The 19,457-nt window shown below is 41.4% G+C and overlaps 1 protein-coding gene across 1 annotated transcript in view; it reads right to left on the reverse strand.

Moving 5' to 3' along the window:
• LOC149786798 (tubby-related protein 4-like) overlaps positions 1 to 19,457 on the reverse strand; it is a 341,424-nt gene that overhangs the window by 61,908 nt on the left and 260,059 nt on the right. The gene's annotated exons all lie outside the window — the stretch shown is intronic.

The raw sequence follows: 19,457 nt of genomic DNA on the forward strand, positions 1-19,457 counted from the left end.
CAAGCTGAACAGAACAAACAGAGTAAGAGGGTAAAGTACTGTCATCTTACATGTGGGCCACTTCTGTCTTAGAGCACTTTGATTGCCAGATATATCTGACAGCTGAAAAAACAGGTCAGGTCTGGACAGATCAGGAGATTTTTCAACCTTTGGTCAGGGGTTGTGACCTCAAAAGAAGGAGGATTTTCACTGACACAATATTTAGCATGCAAATGGTCAGAAATTGTTTCTACTGAACAAATTAATTTTTTTAAAATATAAAGTATGCACACCATCTCATCAAATTTGTCCAGTCATAATAATTTGTTGCCTTTTTACTCTTGTTATATGTACCACAAGCATTTTTAATGCAACCTAGGGTGGTCAAGTGGTCCTAAGAGACTTGCCATTGGTCACCACTACATTTCCCCTCTGTCCACATGGGCTTGAGTCTTGGGCTTGGCCAATGTGGGTATGCGAGAAAGCTTGCCAGTAGCTTCCTATGGGTCAGTGGGTCTTACTGAGTTTTCCTAGGTTCTTCCTACACCAGTTATACTAGCCACCATGTACAGCCTATCATGCCCTGCAAAATGGCATTAAACCCAAAACGACAATGACAACAAACATTTTGCGCATTTCTTAGGAGACCACTGCCTGTTTTTTTACTGGTGGTAGTCCTCATCATCATTGATCTCAGCACTAAGGAGAGGATGTTCTGTCTGTTATGTGTCTTCACTGGTGTGTGGCAATGTTAGCAAAACACTATAGTCCACCAATAAATGTAAAGTGTTTCTTGCCTTTGGGTAGATTCCGAATGCTGTCTGCCTGCCTGCACTGGTCACTTAGATTGGTACTGTCTCAGTCTAATGTTGTTTTAATGTCTATAAGATTCTCCACACAAAACACAAACTCATGCATTATACCAGTACAACTACAGTACACCCTTTTTAATTGAAAGCCTAATTTGCAGACATCATTGATGTCATCACTTACACCAATCTTTAATAATAACAATCAAATCCAGAAAATGATTATCACTTGCAAGTATTAGAGATGAAGCAAAAGACATCATTCATTGTAGATTACAATGGCAGTTAGTGACTTGTATTTTAGTCCGGTTTACATTTAATTTTACATATACTTAAATTAGGGTCAGTCAGGTGTGTATATAAGTTTGCATATTTTACATTCTGCAGGTGCTTGGAGCTTATATAATAAATTATTCATATTATTATTATTATTATTATTAAACATTGATGTTTTCATATGAACAATGAAAAGGTCACCACGTGAGTAGTTTTTGTCTATTTGCATGAGAACTTTTGTTTGGTTTCTGAGTCAGGGATAATTATTAAAATTATTTATTACAAGAAATGGAAGGTTATGTTTGGCAATAAAGTTGACAGTGTCTCTGCATGTGTAATTTGATCCACATCTGCAGATTCCACGAACATGAATTTCAGTGATAACATTATTATGGCCAAAACAGATTCTAAAATCAGTTGTACGGGAAGAGCAGAAGACATAATTATGTCCCTTCAAACTCCCGTTTCCATTTACCACTGAATTTGTGTGATATTTCTGTTGTTTAGATTTCTGCATTTTGGCATCTTGAGATATTGTATGCAAAGACATTTCAACAAACTATAAATACTGAATTCACAATGGCCATGTTTTATGCCACCTGAGCTCTCGAGAAATCCAATCGAAATCAATTATCTTTAATCCTACCCAATTTATTTCTCATCATACACAGTATAAACTCTCCATCTCGATAAGTTAAAAATACTTGTACTCCCATTTAGACCAAGATTTTAATCCCTACAGGTGTAGAGTATGTAATTGGTATATCCAATAAAGTTCTCTATCTTTCCTAAAAATCCAAACAGTCATCATCTCTCCATCTCAACAACTTTAAGTACGGAAGCAGAACATACCCTCCAGGGAGAATCAAAGTAATTGTTTTATGCTGACTGAACTCTTTAGTAGCCCAACCATAATCAACTAACATCTTTAATGAATTACTTCTACCCACACAAAGAATAATCCGTCTGACAAACTTCAAACACTCAAGCCGAGTGACTCAGTCAACAGAACTAAAGATGTTATACTGCTTGAAATTAGCAACTAAATTGTCTCACCCTGCTTAAGACAATTCAGTCATCTGATCACAGGCAGTATTACCATAATACAGTCATGTGATCACAGGCAGTATTACCATAATACAATCATGTGATCACATGCAGTATTACCATAAATAGAGTCATGTGATCATAGACAGTATTACCATAAATACGGTCATGTGATCACAGGCAGTATTATCATAAATACAGTTATATGATCACATGCAGTATTACCATAAATACAATCATGTGATCACAGGCAGTATTACCATAAATACAGTCATGTGATCACATGCAGTATTACCATAAATAAACTACACTATAACCAAAGTGTGAAGAAAAATAATGGAACAAAATTTATTTTTTCAGTAATAATTTTGCATATGTGGGAGATTTTAGGAAGCAACTAGGAGACACCCCAAAACTTGAGAGGAACACCCTCCCATCCGAGAGGTTCACATGTGTGCACAGATGAATATGGCAGCCTTGGTTAAAAAGTGTTTTCAATCTGACTGAGGCTATAATACTTTGTTACAAGGTAAAATAAAAAATGTCTGTTCCACTGATATCAGTAACATAATGTGTACAACAAAATTTATTTGTTCCACACCAGGTCAGACAAAACACATCAACAGGAGTTTTTCTCATGCTCATGGTCATCTACAAAGCAAAATATACAAATTCATCACCAATGTGGGCAAAATAACAGTTTACTACTTTTACTTAGTCAAAAGCAAAGATTTTAAATGCAATGGAAAAATATTTATATGCAAAACTAACATAATTTGGTAACATGATGAGAAACATTTTTGCTTTATCACTAAGTATAGTCAATAGGACCATCGGTGACAACTTATTACAGATGTTACAGCAATGATTAGAGGGTTGCTTTTTACATCTGAATACTTGAGGTGATTTCATTTGGCTGTGGTGAAAACCTGTTAGAAAAGTAATAGGTTTTCTACCATTTAATTTTCAACCAATATATATATATATATATATATATATATATATATATATATATATATATATATATATATATATATATATATATATATATATATATATATATATATATATATATATATATATATATAAGAGAGAGAGAAGTATATTTAACTGATATTGTGTAATTGACCTTTGTCAGTGACTGGGGTAGGATTTTTGCGTACCTGACTACTGTCATATTTTTTAAGATATTTACTAAAATCTGAGTTTACAGCCTAACTTTGTTTACGAGCACATAATGTTAGTGCAGTGAACATGTTGACAATTTTGTGCAATTTTCCACAGATAATTTCATCAGTCTTTGGGAATCTATATGAGTTTGCAGTTCTGTTCAGATATAATTTGAGAGGAATTATTTATTTTAATTATTCATCAAAATTACAAAGTGCTCACTGACACTTTCACTAACATATTTCTTTGGGATCATTGTGAAAACATTCAAGACTATTAGAACATCAGCACATTCAAGACTATTGATACATCACCACATTCAAGACTATGGGAATTCATCTGGAACATTCTATACTTTTCAACTCATGTAAATTTTCACACTGTAACATAGAGAAATACATTATTTGTTGATTTTACTAATTTTGTTGGTTTTGGAATAAATTATTTTTTTCTACAAATCATTGCAGAACTATTTTTTCAAGCTATATGGGGGTCAGACATTTTGTTTCAAAAATATTCCCCCTCACCTCCACAAATTAAATATCAGTCCCTAAGTGAAGGTCTTTTCTTCAAAAATGTTCAACCCCTCAAGGAGATTACCAAGCGACTTAGCTCTCTGTCAAAAATAATGATGCATTTAACAGTAAGGACACAGTCATTTACCACATTGAATGTAGCCATCCTCACAAGGGTAACCAGAAATGCTCTTGCTGTCATGAAAAGCTTGTGATACAAAAAAACAACAACATAAAATACAATGACACTTCCCCAAATCGAACTCTGTCAAAAACAAAACTGGTGATTGTTAATTATAGAGTGATTCATATACTGAGGTTTGAGGGTTACGTTTCAAACATCTGAAGGTTCATTGGTTAGAAGTTTCTACGATGTGAATAAAATGTTCACAATTTCAAAAGTTCACTAAATCTAAGGTTCATCAGTCCGAAAGTGGGGTTCAATGACCCCAATGTTCATTTGGTTCTTTATCTCATATTTTTATCTACATGTAAATAAGATGTGAAACCAAAATATGTGATCCTGTTTGTCACCATGTTGCCTGTACAAAGATGGTACACTGTAAATCCATATCAATCAATCAACATTAAGTAAATTTTTAATTCAAATCCTGGGCTTATTAGTTGTTTTTGTAATGTCAAACATTGTTCATATTAATAAACTGTCAAAATAAGTTCTAAAATTAAATATAGAGAAATCTCTAAGAACACAGTTAAAACAGACCAAGTCCATTTCCTAGCTAAATATTTTCTAAGTCTACATTTTCGAGCTATGTCCAAGCTAAAAATGACTAAGTTCTTATTTCCAAGGTTTTTGTGAGCCAAATATAAACTAAGTTCTCATGTCCAAGGCTTTGTCCAAGGTATTTCCTAGGTTTTTTTTAATGTACAAGATAATGTCCAAGGGTTTGCTTATAAAAACTTGCAAAAAATATCAGCATTGTCCAAGGTTTCCCAGATTTTCATAGAAAAACCATGGAAAAACCTAGGTCATCCAAGGTTTCAGGTCAAAATTCCAATTCCTCCGAAAATGTAAGTCCAGAGGTACATTAGGCCAAAGTTTAACTGGTAAAAAAGAAGGGCTAAAAATTTCAAACGTCCACTGGTCAAAAAGATGAGTTGAATGTTCAGAAGGTTCATTGGCAAGACTATATTCAAAATATTTAATGTTCAAACTAAAGAACCCATTTTCCAATATTTTGAACCAGAGATGTTTTAGACTTGTGAATTCGGTTTTCAAATATTTTCTGTCTTTGGGCAATAACCCCTTGTTGTCAAAAACATTCGGACTAACAAACCACTGAACCTTTTCATCAAAGTTAATTAAGTTTTAATTAATTAATTTTCAGTTTAATTAACCTTCAGGAGTGATGAACCTTTGGACTAATGACCATTATATTTGCCCTTGTGAACCTTTCATAACAATGGTGCTTTTGGCAGAAATGTTCACAAAATAGAGATCTTGTACAAAAGTAGTTTGTACTTGCAAACTTTTGGAGAATGGAGCTTCCAAACATCAATTACCAGATCTAATTAGTATTACAGTGGTTATATTGAAATGAAAATATGTAGTCATATTACAAAGTAGGTAGTGTTACAGGAGCCAAATACAAAAGTTAATTCGCTCAACCTAAATAATTTCATATGTTTATATTTTCAGGGGTTATAATTTTTGTATGTCAACCATACAGATCAAGAAAACAAACTGAAGTACCAATGAATATATAAATTCTGACAAAACACAAAAATCAATAAAACAAAAATAAATGAATTCACAGTAAACTAATTTCAGCCCTTTTTCATGAGAAGTAGCCTCATCTTGTTTATCAAATCTGACTGGTTTTTCCCATGAGCAAGTACATGTATTTCATTATCAAAGTACCTTAATTTGATCTTGATTGCTTGCATCAGAAAATCGGAATCAACACAAGATGCAAAGCATCGAGCTACTATCTGAATTTTCTGATGCAGACAACATGACTAGATCTAGCCTTTAATTAATTACTATGATAATTCATTTTTAATTATATCATCATCATCATTGGCGACTCAGTCTCGAAAGACCATGCGAATAGCGCCCTTGGGGTGTTGTCTGTCTCTGTTGGCATCGTCTGCTGTGGCTGTGCAGGCCTATATGTGAGTAACAGTCCCTATTGCAGTTGGTGCAGACATACTGGGAAGTCTGCCTTACTGTGGTTGCTGCCGCGTTCTTCTTTCTCTTACATTTGTCTGCCGCCAACTGGCCTCTCCTCGCATCAGCGACTGATATGCCATTGTTTACTGTCAGTCTTCAGGTGCCTCGGTCCTCGGCCAGCTCTTCCCAGCCATCGGGTGAAAAGTTGCATGCCTTCATGTCCCTCTTGCATACATCCTTGAAACAGAGTGAGCAGCAGCCGACTCTTCTCATGCCGGTGGCCAGCTGTCCATATAGTATGTCCTTTGGCAGCCTTCCATCCTCCATGCGTCGGGTGTGTCCCAGCCATCGAAGGCGGCGTTTGCTCAGCAGGGAGTACATGCTGGGGGTACTTGCACGCTGCAGGATCTCACTGTGTGGAACACAGTCTTGCCAGCTGATTTTCAGGATGCGTTTTAGGCACCGTATATGGAAGGAGTTGAGTCGGCGTTCTTGCCTCATGTAGGTACTCCAGGTCTCACTTCCATATAGAAGGGTGCTGAGAACGCAGGCCTGGTAGACTTGGACCTTGGTGTGCTCTGTCAGCGTGTTGTTTTCCCACACCCTCTTCGTTAATCAAGCCATGATGGTGTTTGCCTTTCCAAGCCTTCTGTCCAGCTCCATATCAATTGAGAGAGTGTTGCTGATGGTTGACCCCAGGTAGGTAAAGTTGTTGACTGCTTCCAGGGTGACACCATTGATTTTGATGGAAGGGGCAATGGTGGTATCTTGCACGCTTACATTTGTTTTTTCCAAGCTGATGGTGAGACCAAACTGCATGCACGCATCAGCAGAACGGTCTCCCAGTCTCTGGAGGGCTTCCTCGGTGTGAGCTGCGTCATCTGCAAAAAGCATCTCCCTGATGAGCACAGCTCTCACTTTGGTCTTTGAGCGCATTCGTGCCAGGTTGAACAGCCTCCCGTCGGACCTGGTGTGTAGATATATGCCATCTGTGGATGTGTCGAAGGCGTAGGACAGGAGCAGGGAGAAGAAGATCCCAAAAAGTGTTGGTGCCAGCATGCAGTCCTGATTCACGCCACTGTTAAGTGGGAAGGAGGTTGAGGAGGATCCATCATACATGACTGTTCCCTTCATATCTGCATGGAAAGAGATTATCATGCTGAGGAGTTTTGGGTGCAACCAATCTTACTCAGAAGTTCAAAAAGGCCCTTCCTGCTGACCAAGCCAAAGACCTTGGTGACGTCAATGAACATCATGTAAAGTGGTTGACCTTGCTCTCTGTTCTTCTCTTGGAGCTGTCGTAGGGAGATCATGTCTGTCATCGACCTGCCTGCTCTGAAGCCGCACTGGGATTCCGGGTACACACGGTCCACCAGCAACTGCAGCCTGTTGAGTATGATGCGGGCGTACACTTTACCAACGATACTCAAGAGCGAGATCCCTCTGTAATAATTACAGTCACTGCGGTCACCCTTGTTTTTGTAAAGGGTAACAATTGTGGCATCGCGCATGTCTTGGGGGACTACTCCTTCCTCCCAGCAGAGGCAAAGTAGCTCATGCAGTGGTTTAATCAATGTTGGTTTTCCATGTTTGATAGCTTCGGGTGGGATGCTGTCACTACCTGGTGCTTTGTCGTTTGGAAGGGAGTCGATTGCTTTGCTGAGCTCCTCTAAGGTTGGCACTTTGTCGAGCTCTTCCATGGTGGGCAGATTCTTTATGCTGCTGAGGGGTGCATCGGTGACTGACGTTTCTCGGGAGTACAGCTCTGAGTAGTGCTCCACCCATCTGGCCATCTGTTGCCCACGGTCTGTGATCTTCTCTCCCATCAGAGATTTCAAGGGAGCGACCCCTTTCACTGTAGAGCCTAGAGCCTTCTTGATGCCACTGTACATACCTTGGATGTGTCCGGACTCGGCACTGCGCTGGATCCCTTCACACAGTTGTTGCCAGTACTCGTTCGCACACTGTCTAGCGATGCGTTGGGTGTTACTTCAGGCACTTCTGAGAGCAGCAAGCGTCTGTTCATTAGAGCATTTTTTGTAAGCTATGAAGGCTTTTCATTTCTTCTCGATTTGTGGTTCCATCCTTGATAGGTGTGCATTGAACCAGTCCTGGCTAGGTCGTTCCTTCTTGCCAAACGTTGACATAGCTGTACTGTAGATGGCACCCTTCATGGCGTTCCAGTTGGCTGTAGCGTCGTGCTCAGGCAGGTCCTGGAGAGACTTGTCCATGGCGGACACATACTCCTCCACCTTGGCGGGGACTGACATCTGCGCGGTGTTTATGCAAGGACGTCCTTTTGGTTTGAGCGGTGTAGTGTGTGTGGCTGTAGTCGTACTCTGCTGCTCACGAGGGCATGGTCGGAGTCGCAGTCTGCACTGTGGTAGGTTCTGGTGGAGAGGACGCTGTTAAGGGCAGAGCTCCTGGTGATGACCAAGTCGAGTTGGTGCCAGTGATGAGATCTGGGGTGTCTCCATGACACTTTGTGTTGTGGCTTACACTTGAAGAAGGTGTTTGTGATGCACAGGCCATGGTAGGTGCATAGTTCCAGCAGTCTCTGACCGTTTTCGTTGGTCTTTCCAGTGCCATGATATCCGAGGCAGGTAGGCCATGACTCGTGGTCTGCACCTACTCTGGCATTAAAGTCACCGAGGAGGAATAGTGGTTCATTTTTGGGGCATCCTTTAATCTGTTCGTCCAGCTGCCCATAGAACTGATCCTTTGCATCTTCTGACGACGTGAGGGTTGGGGCATAGACACTGATGATGTTGACAGGACCTGAAGCAGTGGTGAGGCAGATGGACAAGAGAAGCTCAGTGCCCCCTGTGGGAGGTTCAACCAAGGCCAGGAGATTGTTTTTGATGGCGAAGCCCACTCCGTGCTGACGGGGCTCCTCAGGTTCTTGACCCTTCCAGAAGAAGGTGTAGTTTTCCTCTCTGAGGGAGCCACTAGAGGCGAGCCTGGTTTCCTGGAGGGCAGCAATGCTGATATTTAGTCTTGTGAGTTCTCTATCGATGATCGCCATCTTTCTGGTGTCGTCCACTTCTTGAGGTCGTCGGAGATGCCTGTACACATGGTGCGCACATTCCAGCTTGCAAATCGAAAAGCTGGAGTCTCCTTTATTGGTTTCTTGTTTCTTTTGTCTGGTGTGGAATTACCATCTGCTTGTCATGCTGAACAACACATTGAGCTCTAGACACTCACTGGAGCAGGCAGATGATGGCGGGTCAACACCTTATTGACCGGGGACTGCCCGGCTTGAGGCGGGCGATAGTTGGCCAGTGGGAGATGATGATCCCTCCCACCATCAAAGCTGACCCATGGCGCCCCTTCCCTACGCCAATCAGGTGGGACTTATAACCCGTAAACTGTCAGCTTCCGTGTTGTTTCCTCACTCAGTAGCGAGACTGGAGTGTCCTCTCCAGGGCGCAAGCCTGGGCAGGGAATATGGAGATCCTGGGCTGCCCAGACGTCAGGATCCCCCTCTTGTCCTTGCTGGTGGGGAGCAGCAGGGAGGGCGAATCCTACAAAGGTCTAGAGACCGCCAAATGATAAAATAAGCCTTAAAAAAAAGCTAATCCTACAACAGCAACGAGACAAAAAAACGCGACCCCCCCCCCTCAACTTGTTGTCGCCCCCGGGGCTGCTCTCTTCGAGTTTCTCACGTTAACCATACAATGTATCAAGGCCGACGCGGTATCGTGTCCGCGGGTCGTGTAAATTTATTGTCACACGGGAAATTAAATCATTGACAAATAAATAATGGCAAATATCGGAGAAGCATTCACTACTAGATTAGCTCGAGAACGTCTCGAAGCAATTCAGAAATTTCTTCCTGTTCGTGATAGTGTCAGACAAAAATTACAACTAAGACAGCAAGCACGGGAAGTCTTTGCAGAATCCGCGGAGGAATTATTTAAACCCGTGACCAAAGCTACTGAGAAAGTTACAACTGTCATCAAAGAAGATCTTCTTCCGGTATCAAAACAAACTGCGACGCAGGCTGAAAAAATAGCAAGAAGAACTAAACAGACAAAGAAGATTTTACGAACACTTCCAGCTGATATCGCTGCGGCTCAACCTCCACCTGTCGGTGAAGAAATACTTGAGGGTACTGACGTCGCCGCCGGGGAAGAAAAACCAAAATCAGTAAAGGAAACCGCAGAATTGATTAAAAGATTTAAGGAAGATTTTATCGAAGACATTAAAAATACTAAAAGGGAAGAATTACCTAAAAAAGTATTACGCGGTTTATATAATAAAACTAAAATTTTAACCCCCGCCTATGAAAAAGCAGCTGATGCTAATATTATCAAATGGATATATCGAATATATACAAACAAAAAGCAGGCTAGAGATGATGATCCAGATTTTATAAATCTTAATGAAGATTTAAGAAACCTTCATAATATACTAGTAAAACAAACAAGAGAAAAACAAGCAGAACAAAAACAACCCGCCGAGTATCAACTTCCTCCACCTCTGCAACAACAGCAATCTTCTTCTCCACCACCGCAGCAGCAGAAACAAACTCGGCAGCGGAAAAAACAACCTCCACCACCGCAGCCACAACTTCGGCCGCAATCTCCAGAGGAAGAATTTCACGACGCACCAGCCGCTACTGGTAGTGGTCTTGGTGGTCACATTACTTGCCCTGATAATATCGTCAATGACGTATCACGGTTGGAAGTTCTCATCGGAGGAAGACGTGCCGGAAACAACTCTCGGGAAATTATAAATGAAGCCGCAGATATCTGTCAGAGACTATTTCAGCGTGGCATTATGGATATCGGCGTTTACCGGGGGCTTATTGATGAACTCGTCGACGACTACCGCAGTGACTAAGTTAGAGAAACAATAATTAAATAAAATGATCGTGCACAATTCTCAACCTGGACACGGCCGCGTGTTACCGGTCCGCGCAGTAAACTCACGATTACCAGTCTACAAAGTAACTTACGGTGATGGTCTCGGTGATACAATTACTGGTTTGTTTTCAAGAATAGCCCCTAAAGCGATTCCAATTGCAAAACAATTGTCGATGAAAGCTATTGATGTTGTCAAAGATAAGGCACTTGGCACTGTTGGTGATCTCGCCTCGAAAGCATTCACGTCAGTCCGGGATAGATTGGCTCGATTAATTCGCAGACCAGAAAAACCATCGCCGGTTAAACTTGCCAGTACTACGCTTATGCCAGCACACGTCAGTAAAGTAATAAATGATGCTGCCAATCAAAAACTTGCAGAACTTGTAACCCAAATACCCGAGCAAATAAATACGAGCCTGATATCAGGAAGTGGAATTTCCCGAAGTGGTCTTCGTTTTAGACGACAATAATTTTATATAAAATGTTTAAACGCGTATCCGATCCCGCATTTGACATGGATGCACCAATACTCAAAGATGAATCCGTCCGCGATTTTCAGTTTTATTCTTACGAGGCACGAGTACCTGATCAACGGGGTCGAATTGAATTGCAAGTCCAAGACACAAGTAGATATTTCTTGCCCGCGGAGGCATTTCTTGAAGTCGAAGGTATCATTTTAAAAACTGATGATACCGAATACAACCCTGATACCCGAGTTGGGTTTGTTAATAATGGTATTATGGCGCTGTTTAGAAGTGCATCATACAATATTGATGGCCGTGAGATTGAAACGATTCAGGATAATGTTGACGTCGCTACAACAATCTTGGGATTAGCACGATATTCAGATGATTACACTAGATCATCTGGCCCAACAATGATGTTCGCTAAGGATAATTCTGATAACTCGGATCAAAGAAACGTTCTTACAGGTACTGTAAGAGCAGGAGGAGGAGCAGCAGATACAACCGCAGTAATATCATCAAATCCTAATTATAATCTTGGATTTGCTACGCGTAAATTAATGCTATCAGGAAATCGCAGGGATTTTTCATGCGCAATTCCGCTGTCTCACATTTTTGGGTTTTGTAGAAATGTCCGAAAGGTTATTTTTGGAGCCAAGCATTCAGTTGTGCTCACCCGAAAAGGTGACGACAATGACGCTCTCTGGCATCAAGTAGATGATACAGTTGCTCACACGACAGCACTTAACGGTAAAGTAGTATTATCAAAACTTGCACTGTGGATGCCAGTGATGTCCCCGTCGCTCGCTGAAGAACAACGATTACTTTCTTTTATGGATCAAGGCGGTAAATCATTAATATCATGGTTAACAACAACAACAGATTCTGCTCAGGGTTCTGGCGTTGGACAGTTTACTTGGCATATATCATCACAACAGGGAATATCAGCGCCGCGTCACATTTTTATTGCACTTCAAAATAACAGCCGAGTTGGTGAACAAACAAGAAATCACATGATATTTGATAATCTTGGAGTCACTAATGTTTCGCTGCGGATAAACGGTTATCAAGAACCATCCGAAGACATAACCATAAATTTTAGGAATAATCAGGTTGCTCGTGCATATCATCGTTTAATGACATTTATGGGTCGCGATCAGAATGTAGACACTGGTCTGCAAATATCACAGTTGGATTTTACAACGTTGTATCCCATTTACTACTTTTCACTTGAGCATATGGATTTGGCTAAACAAACTGTTGTTGATATTTACTTTCGAGCTAACGTCGCTGTGTTTCCACCTGAAATCATTGGTGCAGATCAAGTTGCAGGTCCCCCTATTATTCCAACTAGAATGGCAGGCCCTGCTGGTTTTAGAGCTGTCGCGGTTATACTTTCCGACAAAGCAATGCTGCTTGAAGGTGTTGGTGGACGAATGAGGGTCATCGACGCTCCAGTAGAAAATATATAATAATTTCCGAAAATATGTAACGCAATTAAAATCAAACTCGGGATATAGTAATGTCATACAGTCATGTTAATGTCACCTTGACTTCCGGTCAAACGAAGAAATTGCAATCGAAGAACGCAAGCACGTGCGGGACATCAATAACGTTAAAACGAGATCAACTTGTTGGTGGTTCAAACAAGCTGTCGTTGACTAATACTCAGCTTAAACATTTTAATAAGGCGTTAACAGCAAAAACCGGTGTCCGACTTGATTTCTCTGCTGCAGCTATCAAGGACATGACTAAAACCGGTGGAATATTTCCTCTTCTCGCAGCAATACCGGCGTTGATTGCCGCGGCAGCACCAGCCGTAGCAAAAGCCGCAGCACTCGGTGCAGTTGGAACTGCAGCTGGAATGGCACTAAAAAAGGCAACGGGAAAAGGATACAAGAAAAAAAAGGGACGCGGTCTAAGACTACCAGGAACTCCACCATCATGGTATCCAAAAAAATTCTAACGCCGTTGAGCAATTTTGATTTACTCGATGCTGTTAAAAAATTGCGTGTAAAACATTTCAGAGGCGTATTTATGCGAGATCAATTACCGACGCGGCCGAATAATCCAGAAACTGGCATTATCAATCTCGACAACAAAGATGGTCCGGGAACTCACTGGGTTGCTTACGCGATCGATCCACGTGGAATTATCTATTTTGATTCGTACGGTTTAGCACCGCCAGTTGAGTTTCTCAGGTATGTCCGCGGAGTGCCTCGCACTCTCAACAGCAGATTTTCTAAGAAATCCAAAGGATTTTCAATTCCAGTGTGGCAGTCGACGCTACCAACACAAACATTAGTTGATCCGCCCATTTGTGGGAACGAGGTTTTAAATGTTCTTGATGCAATCTCAAGAAATCCAGCAACGTCTCCGCATCGAGTAGTGCATGAATATACCGCATCCAACGCTAGCGTTTCCAATGCTTAGCATTTCTGGAAGTCCCTGGAAATCTCCGATTTCTGAGGACTTCTCACGCATTTGAAAAACAGCAATAAGAATAATGGTGGATATTTACGGAAGACCTTTCACAAGAAAAGTCAAACCTGGCACAGATGTTGATCTCTCAAAATATGCGACCCACGATGATGTCGATAATCTTTTGAATCTAGCTGGAGTTGACCCAGATGAAGTTGCTGTTTTTCAGGACAAGCAAGGAAAACTAAAAACTAGCAACATCAAGTGGAATGATTTAATCCGTAATGTTCGTACAGCTATCCCTGGTAACTTTCCCGTTTTTACTGACCGTGGTAGCATCAAGGACTCGAACATATCAATCGCAAGCATCAAAGACAGTATTGATAGCGGCGTTGATAAATGTGTGAAAAAAGCCGGTGACACGATGACAGGCGAACTCAGCATGAATGGAAACAAAATAACCGTACTCAGAGATCCAGCCTCGAACGACGATGCAGCAAACAAACAATACGTCGACGCGCAGTACAAACTCGTTGTTGACCTAGTCAGCGACAAAGTAACAAAATCCGGCGACGTAATGACCGGCGGACTTGACATGAGCGGCAACAAAATAACCGCGTTAGCAAATCCCGAATCCGACCAGGATGCGTCAAACAAACAATACGTGGACATCGTCAACGGTAAACTAAATACGCTGCGTGCAGAGTATGATGTTCACGTGGGCGCGTTTACAAGACTTCGAAGAAACTTCTCAAAAACTGATGAGGCCGTGGATAAGTTCTTTGGGGATCCTCCAGTCGTCGACACGAAACTTTCTGAAATCATACCAAATCTTACTAATAACGCCAACGATATCAATAAGATTAATACCCGGTTAGGTGTAGTCAGAACGGAAAAAAGTTTTTCAGATCAAGTTCAGATAATAGAAAATAACATTAACACGATCAAACAAACACAGCAGAATATAGTATCGGGTATTCCTGAGATCGTTAACAAAACCAGTTTGATTAAAGTTCCCACTGGAGTTACTCCCGGGCATATCACCAACATCGTATTCACGGTATCATCGGGATTCGCAACATGGTCACGACAAAATAACAACACTATCAAATATACAGCAACAGCCACCGGTGTTTACAGGTTGTCTGTGTTTTCAGCCGCTAAATTTGAAATCTTCACAACATATCCTTGGAGACATTCCACCGATAAGTATTCCGGGGTTTGCACTATAATACTAAACAGCAACGCCGAAGAAACATTTATGCTTGAAGCCGCCGACGATACTTTAACATCAACATCTTACTGGTGGTGTTTGGAATTCGTCGCTGCAACGCCTCAATTGGTCACTGCATAATTGAATCGCATGCGATTTAAATAATGTCAACGCAAGGACTCTCCGATGAGAAATCTCCGATTTCCGAGTCCTCACACAAAAGCGTTTCTGAAAATGCGAAGCATTTCCGCGGGAATGAATACAGATACAATCAGGTCTATGAGTGGCAATCAGAATTAAAAACCGTCATCGACGAGCTTAATCGTAAAGTAAGGAAGTACCGACGCCGCGTTGTAGTATTGGATGTTATGGTTTATTCGGTATCTACCGCTGTTGCATCCGCGGGATTAATACTATCAGCGATAACTCCCGTGACTGCAGTAGTCGCTGCAACAATTTGTGTTTCTGTGACAACAACCACCGCCGGCGTCTTTGGAATAATAGCAAAAAAAATATCATCATGCGCGAATACAAAACTGCACGATTACACAACCAAATTAACTACCGCCGTGACCGCATATCAGAAACTGTCATCGCTGATATCATCAAGTCTCGACGACGGAACGATATCAGATTCTGAATTTACGGCGATGTCACACGCGTACAATGACTATTTGAAAAGTTCAGTAAATAATAACGATGGCAACGCCACAGGAATTGCTTCAACAAATAGCCACAAACACAACACCGGTAAAAACAACGATGATCTCAGTGTCCTCGACGACACCACAATTCAGCATTAATTTTCGAACTCCAATTCGTGTGAACGAAATCGCATTAGCAAAGCTCAGTGCGTATCACAGCTGGCCCAATATCAGGTCGGCATCATTTTCCGGTCAGCAGCCGAATAATTCGTTTGTGTTTTCGTGGAAAACCAAAGCCGACTCTGACGAATTCGACTGGGATACAATTACGCTACCCACTGGGAGTTATCAGATCGAAGAAATCAACGCGGAGATACAACGCCAAATAAAACGAATCACCGGCAAGGAAGCCAAAATATCTATAGCCGCGCACGAACCAACGCTGTCTGCGGTCATTGAAATCTCAACACCGGGATACGCCGTGGATATTTATAGCAGCTCAATCCGAACAGTATTAGGATGGCCACGAGAACGACCCGAGGTTGAACCGGGTCCACCGCCACCATCGAAGTCGGATTTTGAGACCACGAAGGAAGAACTACACGACCTCGTGTACGGCGAGCATTTATTATTTCCAGATCAATTACGATCAGACCAAGCCCGGTTTTCAACATCAGATAGACTCCCCTTGGATATAATAGGGGTAGGTTTCGAAGACGGGAGATTCCGGAATTACCAGCCAGAAGACATAGAAGCTCATTTTTTTAATCCGATCAAACAAGCACATAAACAACAGCTAGACCTGTTGCGGGGACATTTCCAAGATTATATCTCTGATATAACAAAACCACGCACGAACATTATCACCACCATAGAAAAACTAAACAAACTCGCATCCACGATGGAATTTATAAATCAAAAAGTAATTCAACATCTACTGGATCTCAAAGGCGATTATGGAACCCAAAAAAGATCGAATTTTGCAGCCCGATTTGGTATTCCCGTGAAGGATATTTCAGATTTTAAACTTCCTGGATATAACGTGCACACACTGAGAAAATCAGTCCAGGATCTCATCGAGGAATCCTACAAAAATATCACTGACGCGTACGCGCGAATAAGACCACAGCCGGTTATTCTCAAGCACGATAATAGCACAGCATCCGATGGCAGACACATCTCACCCGGGATAGTTTCGATCACAGATGTGGTCGCGGTCAATCTTGTATGTGATGTCATCGACGGTAGCTACAGCGCTGGCAGCGCTAGCGCTGACACAACGACGGCCACGCAGGGGTTTATCCTGTATACGTTTACACCAAGAGACCCCCCTGGTTTTCTGATTGTGCAAGAACCAATCAATGTGGTCTATCTACGGTGTGCCAATCCGTGGTTGTCAACGATAAATTTCAAACTCGTCGACCAACACGGGAATCTGTTGGACCTGCGTGGTGAGACTGTGAGCATAAACCTGCTGGTGAAATCCTAATGGATTTTCGTCTTAAGACTTCTCATTTAAAAAAATTGCAGTTGTGTATAATGCGCGAGTATATCCATGTCCGAGTTCGCATACATGACAAACAAATTCTCAACGCGGCAATCAGGACCGCATTTGATTTCCCGGAACAGTATTCAGAACTCGACAGTGTCAAGTTCCCTGTCGAAATAGTCGTTGACGACCAAGTCGTTGACGACCAAGTCGTTGACGACCACGGCAACGAAGACTTCTTGTTGACACGGCCGCAACAGGAACAGTTACAGAAGTATCACACGATCACAGTTTTTTGTGACCAAGAACACATCATGAACTATTCTCATTCGTGTATTTCCGCAGAAACACTCAAGCAAATCCTGAAACGCTAGCGTTTTCGGGAACTCAAAGAGTTCTGAGAAATCTAAGGACTTGAGAAGTCCCTTGGACTTCCTGAGAAATGCTTGCATGAGAACCCCAATGGGGTTCCCCAGAAACGCTAGCGTGAGAAATGCTTGCATATTTCCACGAGAAACTCAAGAGTTTCCAAGGTAGAATTTCAAAGACAAAAAAAAAATAATACTTTTTTTTTACCCTAGAAACGTTAACGTTTCCGGAAACTCACAATGGTGTTTCTGCGGAAATGTGAAACATTTCTCACGCTAGCGTTTTTACGTTAGACTTCCAGGGAAGTCTCTGACTTCTCAGAAATGCTTAATGTATCCAGAAGTTCATTGGATTCTGAAAAGTCAGAGACTTGAGGAATCGGAGATGAGAAGTCGGAGACTTCCTGGGAATTCTTTATTTGATTTTTTAGCAGTCGTACTCGGGAATTAATTAATTTTCGAGTCTCATATTCATGTGATAGTGTGCAACGAATACTTTCAACTGCACGCGTCAGTGGAATAAATTCGGATATTTGTTCGTTGGTGATCTCGGCAAGTGATCTATAAATGCAATTTTGCAGCATTTTAATGAACCTATATCGGGAAGGAAGAGTATTTTTCTTCGTTGATAGCTCATTCAAGGATTCAAAATCCGACATAACTGTGGCCGGGTCTGTTAAAATATTAAAACCCCGCTGTTTCAATTTTTGAATTTCATCAATTACGATTCTTATGTTTTCGTAATTCATATTATTATACCATTTTTTTTATCTAATACGGAAAAATGTAAACATTTTTGAGCCTAAAGACTTTCTGGAAATGTTTCACATTTCTCATGCAGAGCATTTCTCGTCTTTGACTTCCGAGTTGTCGACGTAACAAAATGAGATTTTTTGTTTTAGTCGTTTTGAAAATGCTGTTTTGTTAATCCCAACTGCGACACGCTGTACAACAGGTGAACAAATATCGTAATACTTCGCGGCGGCATACATCGACGGGAATACTATTTCGTCACCGGTCTGTGTATTATGACCCCGGACAGGTCTTACAGTTTTTTTACCACGTCCTGTTTTACCCGACAGGCAGTTCTTGCTCTGAGTGACCACGCGAAGATTGTCTACGGAGTTATCAAGAGGGTTACCGTTAATGTGATCAACAACAAAACCTTTCTTGATTGGTCCATGAAAACATTCATAGACGAAACGATGACATAAATATCTCTTTCCGGGCGTGACAGTAAACCGACGATAACCATTGTTATCAACTCCACCAACTGGTCGTCTTCGCGTGCAGTGTCGCACCGTGCCATCTCGGTTTGCCTCATAATTTGGAATAGTTGGATGTGCAACAAATTCTTGTTCGGGAACAAATTCTTGTTCGGGGACGAATTCTTGATTCATTATACTATAAGCAAATCATTTGTCTAATTCATAATTTGTCTGAAAACTTATTTATGTAATCACGCTCATGAAAATCAACCGCGGAAATATTATTTTTTTTAGTATAATATCGTTTAAGCTCGCGGTATCGTTTCCCACCGCAACGTGCACATAATTGTGTTTTTCCTTTAACTCCAACGTGGCATCGGATACACGGTATTGGTCCTAAACTTCCATTTCTTACTTGTTGGGCGTGTTGTCCGCAGTATTCCCCCCTGCAGGGTTTGTTACACGGAGTTGATGAATTAAGTCGAAGCCAGCAACAATGGTTCATTATATAATATATTTGTCTATTTAAATACTTGTCGTAATTATAATAATGAGTTTTGAAAGACTATCCAGAATAAAATCCGGAAATCTCCAATTTCCCCGAGGTCGATTCGATCTTGACCGGTTAACCGGCGATGTACGACGAAGAGAGTTAAAAGAACTGCTTGGTGTTATCAAGAATGCCAAGGAAGAGTTTCGTCGTGATGGTGCCGCACATGTGTGGTCGACATATAAAATTATCCCCGAAACTCGAAGAGTTTTTGGCGATGCTAGCATCGCTCACGCGAGCGTTATCATTGATGCTACCATGAACGATACAATCGCGCGTAACATAATTGGGTATCTCGACGA

This window comes from Sinohyriopsis cumingii, chromosome 12 (assembly GCF_028554795.1).
Source record: "Sinohyriopsis cumingii isolate HCF-2022 chromosome 12, ASM2855479v2, whole genome shotgun sequence".
NCBI classification, from domain to species: domain Eukaryota; kingdom Metazoa; phylum Mollusca; class Bivalvia; order Unionida; family Unionidae; genus Sinohyriopsis; species Sinohyriopsis cumingii.